The sequence below is a fragment of the Dioscorea cayenensis genome, unplaced genomic scaffold (assembly GCF_009730915.1).
Source record: "Dioscorea cayenensis subsp. rotundata cultivar TDr96_F1 unplaced genomic scaffold, TDr96_F1_v2_PseudoChromosome.rev07_lg8_w22 25.fasta BLBR01000186.1, whole genome shotgun sequence".
In the NCBI taxonomy this organism is placed as follows: domain Eukaryota; kingdom Viridiplantae; phylum Streptophyta; class Magnoliopsida; order Dioscoreales; family Dioscoreaceae; genus Dioscorea; species Dioscorea cayenensis.
Window position 1 is genome coordinate 73,400 of NW_024086577.1, and position 14,700 is coordinate 88,099.

Genomic DNA, 14,700 nt, shown 5'->3' on the forward strand with positions numbered 1-14,700 from the left:
TTTCATCTAGGAGTGTCATACCATGTCTTTGTTTCATGTTTTGCTTGATTGTATGCTTTGTTATGAGATGATGACACACAGACCCCTCAGTCACGGGTGTTGGGAACTCGGCGGTTTTCATCATGTATTTTGATGATTACTGTCACCTCATGCCTGCAGCTTTGAGATCCAATCCATTGTTTTCATGCTAAGTGTTACACCAAGGAGAACCGTAGCTTTTATGAATGATGCATGTAGATGTGACTTGCTCGCATGTATTAGGTCATGAATGGATTAGAAGGGGATACTTGTCATCACGCGAGAAATTGGGTGTTTGGTAGCCCTCCATGTAGCTTTAATCCGAAGAAGAGTAGGTTTATTCCTAAGCGAGATTTCCTTGTACTTAATGCAAGAGTAGCTTGGACTAACGAGATCTACATTCCTACGATTGCATTAAGTACAAGGAAATCTCGCTTAGGAATAAACGTACTCTTCTTCGGATTAAACCTACATGGAGGGCTACCAAACACCCGATTTCTCGGCGTGATGATACAAGTATCCCCTTCTAATCCATTCATGACCTAATACATGCGAGCAAGTCACATCTACATGCATCATTCATAAAAGAGCTACGGATTTCTCCTTGGTGTAACACTTAGCATGAAAACAATGGATTAGATCTCAAACATACCCAAGCATAGAATTAACAAGTAATCATCCAAAATACATGATAAAACCGCCCGAGGTTCACCAACACCCGGTGGCCTTGGGGGTCTAGTGTGTCATCATCTCATAACAAAGCATACAATCAAGCAAAACATGAAACAAAGACATAGTATGGCACTCCCTAGATGAAATGGTGAAGGATGAGGCGAGAATATGCCGATTACGCCTCCCCGCCAAAGGAATGCCGAATGACGCTCTCTAGCCGCGTTCTCCTTCCTTCAAGTCGTGATCGATCTCCCCTTGAATGATGTTGCCTTCTTGCCTTGAGAGCTTTTGGACCTTGGGCTTCAATGATCTTCTAGCTTTCTCGCCCTTTTTCTCCTCCCCAAGGTCGCCCAAAATCTCCCAAATGATCTCCCGAAAAAGTCGGCCAGCCAAAAGTCCTTTAATCAGCCCTAAAAGTGAGTGTATATACCCCCCGAGGCATACGGGCCGTATAGGGGTCGTATGGGGGTCGATAGCACCTCGAAACCCCTAGATCTGCTCCATACGGGTGCATACAGCCTCATACGGCACCGTGATCACTGGGTAGTATGGAAATCGGATGTAACACCAAATCAATCCATCAGCATAGTAGATACGGCCCCCATCATCGGTAGTATGGGGGTAGTATGAAATTCATGTTTTTCTTCTCTTTTTGCCAAAATGATATCTTCTTGTTCTCCATGGCTTCCATATGCCCTACAAAGCAAATAATAGACGATTAAGCGTGAAACGGGCATCAAACCTCACATAATACATGCAAAGTGCATACGATATATATATGAAAACACCTACATTTAGACACTTATCAGAGGTTTACACCGTCCAAGGATCCACCCATTCTGAGTTTGAAATTTCCTCAACCTATCCTATTCCCTTGGAGGCCAAAACGATTTTTGAGGAAGCTCCAAGGAAATTCAGCCGGGACCAAAGTAGAAGTGAGGAGGAGGCCCAAACTATCTAAGTATCCACCCAAGCTTAAATTGCACAATTCCCGGCCCAAACATTTCCCATGGAGGCCTAAATTACCATGTCCTTGGTCTCCACAAGCTCACCATCCAAAAAGGTAATTCTTTTCTTTCATGGAAGTAGCTATGCTACATGTTGCCGGGAGGAACACACCCTCTTCAAGCCTCCTTAAGGTAAGAAAGAGGTACGTTGAGCTAATGACATTAAACAAGCACTTCTTGGGAGGCAACCCAAGCTTCAATTTCTTTATTTTCTTCTTTTCATATTTTTAGGTAAGTGTAGATTGTGTTTTTGTTAAGTGTATTTGTGTTTCCTTTATGTTTTTGTTGTGTGAATAAGTCCATGTTCACATGCCTTGTACATTTTTTCTCATCGTCCTTCTTGTGGCTCATGTTTTTGATGTTATGTCAAGCATTAGATCGAGTTTTTAAACTTTCTTTCAAGTTTGGAGGTGTTTGAAATCCCTTTAAAGCCTTCCTTATTCACTTGGAGAAGCATTTTTTTGGCTCAAAATGTTTTGTCGGTACATACGGCCTCAATGAGGACCTCATTGAGGCCATCTACCCCATCCAGAAATTTTTAACTAGGGCATACGGCCTCAATGAGGCCTCATTCAAGCCCTATACATTGTAGACAGGGTTATTTGTTAGCTTTTTGGCCACCTTTTCTCTCTCCTTATTTGTTCTTCTTCTCACATGCCTTTCTCTCTTATTTCTCCACCAATCCTTGGCCAAAAAATTGCATTTCTTCTCCAAGATTACCTCCTAACCTCTTTCAGACTTCGATCTAGTGGTTTACCAAAGGTTTAACTAGAGCTTTCTCAAGGTTTCGTCGGTAAGCTCTTTGTTGCCCTAGTTTTATCTTCTTTATTTTTCTTGCATTCTTGGAGCTTATTTGTGGAATTTATCAAGTATCTAACTTGGTTTTTGTGGTGTAATTATTGTGGATGAAGTCCCCTTCAATTTATGTAAAAAGTTTCAATTTTCAAGTTTTTGGGGAGGTTTTTTCAAAGTGGACAGTACCTATGCGGCCCCTATATGGTTGTATGGTCACTATACATCATAATTTTCATTGTTTCTTCATCTCATACACTACATTTTGAATTAAATTGGATTCCTCTATGCTTGATTGGGGTTTTCATGGTTTGTAGGCATGTTGAGGATGAAGAAACTGCCAACAACCATGGCGTTATGTTTACACCACATGGGTGACCACATTTTTGGACAAGAATATCGTAGAGCAAGATGCCATTTTGTGATGAGAAACCTAATTCTAAGGACAAGGACTAGCATGGACACTCTGTTTTATTGTTTAGATTTTATTTTATACTTTTGTGTTAATGTTTGCATGATTACTCCCCATCTCTTATTTGTAAATTTTTGTGGAATGATGATGTCCCTTTTATCCCTTGCAGGGCATTAAGGGAGCTTGGTGAGTAATAGTGCCTAAATGTACATATTTTAGTATATGTATTTATTGCTTCTAGCATGTATTTTATAAGAATTGATGTCTGTCTTGTGCTTAATCGTGTGGTATTTGCTTTGCAGGGCACGGAAATGCCACGGAGGACATGAAGATACATTTTGGGCAAAAAAGAGAAGAAAACCAGGTCTCTGTACTGTAGTGCATTCACTGTAGCTTGGGTGTTGTAGCAGTGATACTGCAACATCGGCACTGTAACAAGTACACTGTAGCTGACACTGTAGTACCTGGAGAGTTTTCAACTCAGAAATTGAGCCAGGGTATACGGCCTCAATGCTGCCCTAGATTGAGCCCAGGATGATTACTGAGCCATAGAAGAGGATAGTTGTTTGAAGGCATACTGGCTCATTCAGGTGCTCATTGAGTGATAAGTTCTTGTGCGATATGAATGTGAAGCATTCTTTCCTTATGTTGAGCATTACTTTTCTCGGGTTTTTACACTAATATGTGTGTTTTTATGTTACTTTTATGCAAGTAGGGTTGTGAGGCCGAGTATGAAGGAAAGAAGCCAATGTGGATCACAATGAACCGATTTTGGAGGAAATCTTGCTAAGGTTCAAACGCGAAGACATAGGTCGGATGTGAGATGCTAGAGTGTGTGCCAATCTCCTCGTATTCAAGTTTAGCACATCCATTTGGAGGGGCACAAAGGCAGTCACACTCGAGCATTCCGACCTATGCACATAGAACAAGATCTCCATCAACTTATCCATTATTGAAGAACCAAAGCGATCCATGACTTGAACATGTGCCCGTTTCCGTTACTCCGATGAAAGTATGGATTCGGGAAGCTATCCAGGCCGGATACTATAGCAGAGCACTGCAGCAACAAGGTAGCAAGTACTGTAGTAGTATAGTTCACAGCCAGTCGAGAAGACAGTAGTTCAAAGAATCCACACGGGCGTGTAGAAATTATCCATGCCCGTGTTGAAATTCTGCACAGGCACGTGAAGCATCCATGCCCGAATAGTTGCCCGATTCCGGCCCTATTTAAAGCCGAATCAACCCTGATTTTAGCATTCTCTTCTCCATCTTTTCCCCAACTTGAGAGAGAGCTTCGGCTAAGGTTTTGAGGGGTATTGGCTAGGGTTTTGGAGAGGTTCTACAGCTCTGACATCGTCATTCCTTAGGAAGAAGGTTGGTAGGGGAGTTTCCATCAAGGCATATCCTATGCCGGACGAGGGAATCCTTGGACGACGAGTAGAGGACTCTCCACAAGACCATCGACACGACCATCAAGGGGGTTTCTTTATGGATTCATTGCTTTTACATTCTATTTCTTTAATTGTACTTAGGTCCATGGAGAGCTAAACCCTAGTGGGTACTTGGGTATTTGTGAACCCTAGGATGTATTCGTTTCTTTGAATCTCTTTATTATGCTTTCAATAAATTGATGTTTATTGTGAGTTCCAACCTTGAATGCTTGATTGTATGAACATTTCCCCTAGAGTGACACTAGGGTTGAGAGTTCTTGTTGGTAAACTTGTGAGTGAGTGACACACCATCAGCGTTACACAAAGCTAGGTTAGAGAGGGTTGAGAGGGTGAGTCGAGAGGTACAGGAGCGTCCCCTTTCCCCTCCGACGTGATAGATTCTACCTCCGTTCCTCGAGTTCTTTGAGGCCATAAAAGAGTGAATGGTCTAAGGGATGACCTTCCGCTTTGGCTTAGTTGCGCGTGCAATGGAGTGAAGCGTTGAGGTGATCTTAGTATCTAGGGCTTAATCGTGGTTAGGGACCTTCCGCCTTGACCAAAGGGTTAGGTCTATAATTAGGAAGAGATTTATCACTTGGAATCCCTAGAGCTCATTGCAACTCTATGCGAGTGCGAGGTTGAGAGGTTATCTAATCTCTCCACCGGGACATGTATAGAGTTAGGCATAGTTGACCTTATATTTGGGACTATGTATTTAACGATTTCCATGACTCACTATTGCATTGATTAGAAAGCATAATGAAGGGTTCTTGCACTTGAAATGATTATCCTAGGCGGAGCATTATCCGGGTACCCCATCTTTATCGATTGCCTTACCTCCTACTTTACTTTTGCTCTCTTACTTGTTGTTTTTATTGTCGAGAATTGAATCATTGTCACACTTATCACTATTGATCTTTCACATAGCTAATAATTGAATAAAGTGTTTTTATCCCCTACTCCCTATGGATTCGATACCCGCTCATTCGGGATTATTACTTCGAAAACCCGTGTACTTACGTGATATACGCAAGGGGACCTTGTCATTGAGCTAGTATGGTTACTATTATGAGAGCTTGTGTGCACCTTTGCCTATCCTAAATGGCCTCAATGAGGTCCTCATTGAGCCGGTATACCACCCTTATGGAGGGCATTTGGAGAGAGATTGTGGGGATATATGAGGGAAATTTGGAGGCCATTCTTGGGGACTCTTTTTGGAGGATCTCTTGGTAGCCAACACTTGGGAAAAAGAGGAGAAAGGAAGATGTCATTTTAGGGAGAGTTTGGCTTGAGACTTGGAGAGGATCAAGAGCTTGAACTTTAAGGGAAGAGCTTCATCATTAAAGGAGGAGGAGCATTTGGCTTTCCTTAGGCTATAGGAAGCGTCATTCGGCCGGAATTGCTCTTCTTCTTCATCATTCAGACTAGGGAGTGTCATTTATGCATTTACTTTTTGTTTTTGTTGAGTTTGACAAACTTATTTGTATGATGGCACGCTAGACCCCCAAGGCCACCGGATGTAGGTGAACCTTGGTGGATTTATCATGTATATTGGATGCTATACTTTTATTTGGAATGCATTGGTGTGATTTATGGTTTGGCTCATTATGCTTCATGCATAGAATTATTAGTTGGAGAGATCCTTAGTTCTTGTTTGAGTCGTACATGTAGACGTGACCTACTCCCATGTACTAGATCTTTAATGTGCTAATAGGGTTATTCGTTAACCAACATACCGAGAAATTTGGTGTAGATAGCCCCTCCGAACCATGAGGATAAACTTAGGTTAAGTGTATCCTTGTTGCGTGATCTCTATTCACTTAATGCAATCATAGGAATATGATTAGGGAGAGATCCTTATCATCATTCGTATGGGATTAGGGTTTAACCGCCGAGAAATTGGGGTTGAACTATTGTTGAGGTATGTCGGTCTAAATCACACTTGCTATATTATTCTTATGCATCGATACATCATGATGACCCATTTGGGAATCCTCATCCTTAGGCCTATTCTTATCATCTTTGCTCTCGTGATTTTTTTGCTTGCCTTGGAATTGTTATACTTGTGTTTTATTTACATTCTTGCATGTATTAGATTAGTATACCATGCTTAAGTTGTAAGGTTAGAAAGTGAGTGATGGAGGAGTAATAGGAGCTTCTTGGCCCCATGGAATATGATCCTTGGGATTTTGCACAAGATATTACTTGGCGTACCCGTCCACTTGCGGGTGAGCAATCAAGTTTTTGGCACCATTGCCGGGGAACTTAAGGAATTCTAGGAAACTTCTAGCTTATTGCTCTAACCATTTTTTCTTTTCTTTTTATTTCTTCTTTTCATTTGTCTTATTTCTTTTTGAGTGTAAATTTCTTTATCTTTATTGACTTCCCAAGGTACTGTGCATGACACGAGCAAATCCATCAAATTTAGTTGCACAAAACAGTGAAATTGAGAGAACCTTGCGTCGAAGACTTAGAGAAGTGGGTGAAAGCATTAGTGGGAGAAACATTGAAATTGAGGACAAAGAATCTGTAATCATGGGCGAAGAAAGATGTACTTTATCCGAATATGAAAGGCCACAATTCACGGGAGAAGAATTTAGTGTACAAGCGCCATCCATCACCACAAATAATTTTGAGATCAAGGCGAGCACCATCGGCATGGTCCAAAATTTATTCCAATTTAATTGTCTTGCAAATGAAGATGCCCATGATCATCTTTCTCATTTCCTTCAAATCTGTTCTACTTTTAAGATAAACGGGGTGACTGACGATGTGATCCGGCTACGACTATTCCCTTTCAGTTTGAGAGATAGAGCATGCCGCTGGCTCACATCCTTACCACTGGGATTGATCAAAACATGGAAATATATGGTTGAAAAATTTTTGGGAAGGTATTTTCCTTCTAGCAAAGCGGTGAAGCTAAGGCAAGAAGTTTCGGTGTTTAAATAAGAAGAGTCGGAGACACTATTTGAAGCTTATGAGAGATTCAAAGAACTTCTTCGAAGATGCCCCCATCATGGCTTTGCTTCTTGGATGCGGGTTCAGATCATCTACAATGGGTTGAATTATGCAATTCATTAATTAATTGATGCCGCAGCGGGTGGATCTCTTAGCAACAAGTATCCCGATGAAGCCGAGCAACAACTTGAATCAATGGCAAGCAATGAGTCTTATTGGGCCTCAAGAGGTGCACCACAAAAAGGGGCCAGAACTTATGTAGTCAATGCTAATGATGCTCTTGCCACAAAGGTTGATGTGTTGTCTCGTAAGATAGATATGCTCATAGGTAGTAGCTCGAAGTCAGAGTCGGTGATGAGTTGTAGCACATGTTGTGGAGGGCATAGTGTCACCCAATGTCCTATTGCTAGTTCCTCTATCGCCCCAATTGAGAATGTTAATTATATTGGGGGACAAAGGCCACAAGGGATTTCCTATAGCGCAACTTATAATCTGGGGTGGAAGTACCACCCAAACTTTTCATGGAATCAAGAGCTGCACCATCTCCACAAGGTCCGCAAATGCAACAACCAATATTGGAGAAGAGATTTACTACTGGAGATGTGCTCGCTAAGTTCATGATTAACACTGAATCAAGGTTCAATAGCATAACTAACAGTATGGATACTCAGTTCAGTAAGGTGAATGCTCAGCTTGCTCAACATGCTGGACAATTCAATAAGATAGGCTCAATTTTACGGAACCTCCAAGCTTCTGTACAATCCCTTGAGCACCAAGTGGGCAGCTTGTTAAAGCAAATTTGAGCGACCTTCAAGCAGTCTTCCTAGCAACACTGAGGAGAACCCAAGAGAGCACTTGAAGGCCATTGCCCATAGAAGCGGGAAACAGGTTGAGACAAGGGTCAGAGTTGACCCAAGTGTCAAGGAGACTAGGGTAGCCAAAGTGGAAGACCCTAACATAGCGGAAAACATTATTGAGAAAAACAAGCAAGGTGAAGATAAACAAATTCCACCAAAGGGTTCATCAAAACCGTCTGAATACAAACCTTCAATTCCCTATCCGGCTAGATTGAAGCAAGATATGTAGGATGCTCAATTCAGAAAATTTATCAATATCTTCAAGCAACTCCACATAAACATCCCAATAGTGGAAAGCGTTAACTCAAATGCCCAAATATGCCAAGTTTTTAAAAGAATTGCTTACAAACAAGAGAAAATTGGAAGAAGAGGGCACAGTTGCACTCACGGGAAATTGCTCGGCCATTTTGGAGAAAAAGCTCCCACAAAAATTGAAAGATCCGGGAAGCTTCATAATTCCATGTGTACTCGAGGGTGGAGTTCAAGAAAATGCACAAGCGGACTCAGGGGCGTGCATTAATTTTATGCCCTATACCATGTATTTGAAGCTTGGTCATGATGAACTTAGACCAACGAGAATGGTTCTACAATTGGCAGATATGGATTCCACATGCCCATGTGGGCGCCCCTGTGGATTTTTCACATGGCCATCTGGAATTTCCACACGTCCATGTGGATTCTCAGTTTTCATATTTTCTAGGCCGACTGTATGCAGTGCTGCTACATTGTTTGCTACAGTGCTCTCTACAATACCCTGCTGCAATACCGGCCTGATATACTCCCGAATCCATACTTTCATCGAGGTGACACAAATGGGCACACATTTACGTCGTGGATCGCCTTGCTTCTTCAATAACGGACATGTTGGTGGATATCTTGTTCTATATGCACAAGTCGGAATGCTTAAATGTGACTGCCCTTATGCCCCTCCAAATAGTTGTACTAGCTCGGATACGAGGAGGTTGGCACACATTTCCACATCTCGAACCCGACCTATGTCTTCGTGTTTGAACCTTAGCAAGATTTTCTCCAAATTAGTGTATTCCGACCCACATTGGCTTCTATCTCTCACAATCGGTCTCACAACCCTACCTGCATGAAAGTAACATAAATACACACATATTAGCATTAAAACCCGAGAAAAGTAATGCTTAACACAAGGAAAGAACACTTTGTATTCTTATCGCACAAGCACTTATCAAACTCCCCCACACTTAAGCTTTTTCTTGACCCAAGCAAAAATTAAAACATTATGTGCATAGATGAAGGAAATATTGGAAGTGCTTGGCCTTAGGTTCACCAAAGCATATAAAGAGAGCATTCTACAAGTAGGGAAAAATTTCAACACTAAATAAGAAAAATCAATGCTCTAGCTAAAAACTTGAATAAAAAAGGACAACAAACCCGAAATCATGTCATTGTGTGAGCTCACTCAAAATGACCCAAAGTATACTCCTCAAAGTTCTAAGCATAAGGGACTTATTTTATCTACACAAAGTAACAAAACATTTCAAAGATAGTAGTAGCTTCACATATCCTCTAAGGTAGCCCTTGCTAAAGCGGCCGCTAAGGTGTCTTTCACACTTTTGAGGTGGTAGCTCTTTCTACCGGAGGGGAGTTTTTTCTGAGTGTATAAGTCTAAAGTATTAGTGTAAACGTAATATGGATGAAAGAAAATAAATCAAGTGTCGGTGTCACGCTTTGGCTCCTCTACTACTGGTGCTGCTGGTGCTGCTAGTGATAAAGTACATGGCGGGTCAATCGGTGATGGAATAGGGGATGAAGGTACTGAACATGCCGGGAGGATCCTCGGCCGTAGGATAAATGATGAGGAGACGTCTCGCTCTAAAATCTGTTGTAACATGTCGAAACATGCCATGAACTCTGTATGTTGTGTGGCCTGCGTAGCCTGAATCTCAGTAATCTCTACTCGGGCCTCAGCGACCTCTGTCTGTATCACCCCCATAGCACCCTCAAGCCTCTCAAAATGATCATGGGCTCGAGATGGTGGAAACATGCGTACTGGGGATGGATCATTTGCCATATGAGGTGCCTCAGCCTCCATCGGTGCTGGCTGAGGCTCGGGGGCAGGCTGGAAAGCCTCAGCATCATCACCCTTCTCCTCGGCTAACTCCAAAGTCGGTAGCACAAGAGCATAAACCCCCGTCCGAACTCTGCAGACCATGCCGATCAATCTTATAGTATCCAGGCTTAGGCGCACATGTATACTCGTCTTCTCAGCCCCGTGAATTGCGCCCAAACGACCAATACCCAGAGCTAATCTCGTAATGTACGGACCCAAGATGATCGCACCTAATTTGCATACTAGCCATGATGTCGAATGTACTTTGCGACGATATTCCCAAGATGGATCAGTATGCACTGCATCATCGAATACAAATACAGAAGCTCCTGCCTGCTCAAAACGGCAGTGCTATCACCATGGCCATTCACCAACCTGCTCATGATGGCATGTAGATATCGATACACAGGTCTAGAAAGTCATGTGGCCTTGGACACCGCCGGCTCATACTGGCCCTGACCACATAATGCGATCTATGCTCTCTGTGAGGTCAACACTCCAGGATAATCTGTCAGTAACTAAGAGTACTCCTCAGTGTCTGTAAATACCTCCTCGTACAAGCCGAGCTGAACTGAGAACTGAGTGATACTAAGACTATAGTGATGTCCAAGTGATTTGAACTGAATGACGTCGATGCTGTCAAATCTCGTATAGGATATGTCAAACTCGAATGACAACAAGACCTCCAATGTAAGCTCACGGATGGCTGGCTCTCTAATCGACAATTATTGCCTCCAACCACCCGCCGAAACGAGATCCTCGACCTCATCTGCAAACTCATCTTCTTGTTGTAAATCTCTCAGTATACTCATGTCCAAGAATCGAGTCTGTCTGAACTAAAGTCTCGGCAGACGCTCAAACCGAGCCTAGTGCTCGGGGATGGAGAATATCATGCTCTCAGACTCAGGAGATGACTCTCGCGGCCGCTTATCAACTTGCTTCTTTGACCTAGGTGCCACATTCTACAAAATTTAAAAGAAAATCGACCAAACAAGTTAATTAATGAATGCTGCAGAAATCCACACGGGTGTGTTGAATTTCCACACGCCGTGTGGAACCACGGGGCGTGAACAACGCATGGCCGTGCCTCTAAAATCCATAAATGCACCATTATATCGCTTCTAACTTTGTGTTAAATGTAAACAACCATTCTAATTGTAGAAACAAAGCATTATTAACTAATTTCGTCGATGAAAGTCATGAATTTGCGAAGAAACTCAAAGATAAGGCTTACCAATGAGTTGAGATGAGAGAACTTAGAATCGGCCGGAAAACCAAACAAAATTCTTCCAAATCGGCGATACGAGGATGGAAAACAATATAAGGGTGCTCTCAGATGAATGGAGGTTATGAGGGTGAAGAGAAACAATAATCCTTTTAAAAGGACATGCCTCTTGGCGTTTGGTACATCCACACGGGCGTGCAGAAATTACCCATGGTCGTGCGTCTTCACAGGAAAACTTCATAGGGGAAGATGCACGCCCTTGTGCACTCTCAGGAAAACACTCACTGCTTCTGAATGCAAACACACGACCGTGCAAAAAATATCCATACCCGTGCGCCCGACCCACAGGAGTAGCCTCACGCCCCTGTGGCTTCTTTGGACAATTGAGAAAAATTTCTAAGTGTTGCAGACGCTCGTGCAGAAAATCTGCATGGACATGGACATTCACATGACCAACTCACAGGGGCAGCCGCACGTCCTTGTGCCTTCTCTAGATGAGCTCGTAATACAAATCCACGGGCGTGTGTTAATTCCACACACCCGTGTGTTAATTCCACATGCCCATGTGTTTTCTCTGGATGCCTTAGAAAACTCTGCAGGCTCTGCAGAAAATTTTTGAACATGTTTACACACTCAAAGCCTACCCTGTTATGCAATTTATACCAGTGAAAAACATGGAAAATAGCTCAAATGACCAAAGCTTCGCCAAATTCACATGAAAGCACATGATGAAATTAAAACCAACAATCAAATTCATAGCAAAAGCATCTAAAATTCAAGACACCAACACTTAATAATTTATTCATGCAAACTCTTAACTACCAAACTAAGAAAACAGTAAACACTTGGGTTGCCTCCCAAAAAGCGCTTGTTTAACGTCCCTTAGCTTGACGTACCTTGTCCTACCTCACGGGGGCTCATAGATGAAGGTTGCCCTATTTCCCATGGCTTGGAAATATGATGAGCAAAGTCTCTTGAAGGTAGAGGGGGAATTAACAGGCTTGGGACCACCTAGTAATGGTTCATCCAATTTGTTCGGTTCGCGCATGCATCCAACAGCCTTGAAGTGTTTCCGGTGGCGTCTCCTAGCCCTCTTCATCTTCCGGAGCACCTTCTTCAAGATCCATGGATGAGATGGTAATTCTTCCGTTGAACCAAGCATCATGATTTCTTCATTGTCCTCCTCTTGGTCGAACAAATCCTCGTACTGCTCCGGATGGAACATTTCCTGCATATATTCATCAACAATCTCATCAGTAGTGTCTAGAAAATACAAAGTATCATCGAAATCAACAGAATGCAGCAAGGCTTTAGCATGGAAGCATGTGAGCTTGTTATCACCAACTATCAATTTTAACTCTCCGCCGTCCATGTCAATCAATGCTTTGGAAGTCCGCAAGAACAGCCTCCCAAGTATTAAGGGTACATCCGCATCCTCATCGACGTCTAGTACCACAAAATCTACAGAAAATATGTACTTGTCCACCTTGACAAGCATGTCTTCAATGATACCCCTTGGATGTCTCACCGTTCCATCCGCCAATTGCAAAGTCATCCTAGTAGGCCAAGGCTCGCCCAAACCTAGTTTTTGAAAGAAGATGTATGGCATGACGTTGATACTGGCCCCTGAGTCCGCCAATGCCATTTCTTCACCTAGATTGCCAATATTACACAGAATGATGAAGCTTCCGGGGTCTTTCTTCTTGTTCGACATGTTCTTTTGCAACACCGCCGAACAAGAAGCATCTAAAATCACTGAGAGGCACTCTCCTCTAACTTCCTTTTGTTAGTCAACAAGTCCTTCAAGAATTTTGCATACTTAGGCATTTGGGCCAATGCCTCAACAAAAGAAATATTGATGTGGAATTGGTTGAACAAACTAAGGAACTTCTTGTACTGTTCATCCCCTTGGTTATTCTTCAATCTGGAGGGATAAGGGATTCTTGGATTGAAAGGTGGGGGTGCCACCTCCTTCTCTTTGCTTGCTCCCTTCTCAACCTCTATAACCTCGGGTGCATGTTCATTGGGCTTCTCACTCGGAAGCCTACCTTCAACCTCACGACCACTTATCAAAGTGATCGCCTTCACATGCTTTCTAGGGTTGGTCTCAGTGTTACTCTGCAAGCTTCCTTGTGGCCTTTCTGATAAAGACTTCACAATCTGCCCTAGTTGATTTTCAAGATTATGCAAAGAGGCGATGTGGTTGTGAACTGTAGCCTTAACTGATTGGAACCTTGTATCAGATGATTGAACAAACCTAGTCAAGGCCTTCTCCAAATTTTTGTGGCTTGTTGTTGTTGTTGTTGGAAATCCGATGGCCCCATGGCCTTTTGTGGACCTTGGTTGCTCCATGAAAAATTGGGATGATTCCTCCAACCCGGATTGTAGGTGTTTCCGTATGGGTTTCCTTGATTCCTCATCGTATTACCTACAAAATCGATGTTCTCAACCGAAGATGCATCACCAATAGAGATCGGGCAATCAGAGGGAGCATGTCCTCCACCACACTGGGTGCAAGTAGTCACAGCCACCACTCTATTCAAAGTTAGAAGATCTAACTTCTTACTCAATGATTCCACTTGAGCTACCAATGAGGTTACTGTATCTATCTCATGGAGACCGGTCACCTTTTTCTTCTTCCTAGTATTCCATTAGTAGCTGTTTAACCCCATTTCTTCAATTAGCCGACGGGCCTCACCGGGGGTCTTGCTACCTAAGGTACCTCTTGCTTCCACATCCAAGAGTTGGCTTGTACTTGGATTTAAACCGTTGTAAAAGGTCTAAACAATCATCCACTCCGGGAATCAGTATTACGGGCACTTTCTCAAGAGCTCCTTAAACATTTCCCATGTCTCAAATAGATACTCCAATTCCAACTGTACAAAAGATGAGATCTCATTCCTAAGCTTTGCAGATTTTCTGGGAGGGAAATAACGGGCAAGAAAAGCTTTTACCATCTCCTCCCATGTGGTAATTGATGCTCTAACTAATGAGTGTAGCCACTGCTTCGCTCTCCCTTTTAAGAAAAATGGGAAGGCTCTCAACTTGATGGCATCATCCGTCACCCTGTTTATCTTAAGCATATCGCACACCTCGAGAAAGTTCTCTATATGACTATTCCTATCATCATCGGTCAAACCATTAAACTGTGTGGATTGCTGTAACATGTGGATGAATGCCGGCTTCAGCTCGAAGTTCTGAGCTGTAATCGGGGGACGCACAATGCTCGATTTTGCTAGAATACTG

At 42.7% G+C, this 14,700-nt stretch overlaps 2 non-coding genes across 2 annotated transcripts; one reads left to right on the top strand and one right to left on the bottom strand.

The window, feature by feature from the left end:
* Positions 1 to 7,247: 7,247 nt before the first annotated feature.
* Positions 7,248 to 7,354, bottom strand: LOC120253744. Its single transcript, XR_005534389.1, has one exon. It is a non-coding gene; the product is annotated as a small nucleolar RNA R71 (small nucleolar RNA).
* Positions 7,355 to 14,256: 6,902 nt separating this feature from the next.
* LOC120253745 lies at positions 14,257 to 14,363 on the top strand. The gene has a single exon (XR_005534390.1). It is a non-coding gene; the product is annotated as a small nucleolar RNA R71 (small nucleolar RNA).
* Positions 14,364 to 14,700: the final 337 nt, after the last annotated feature.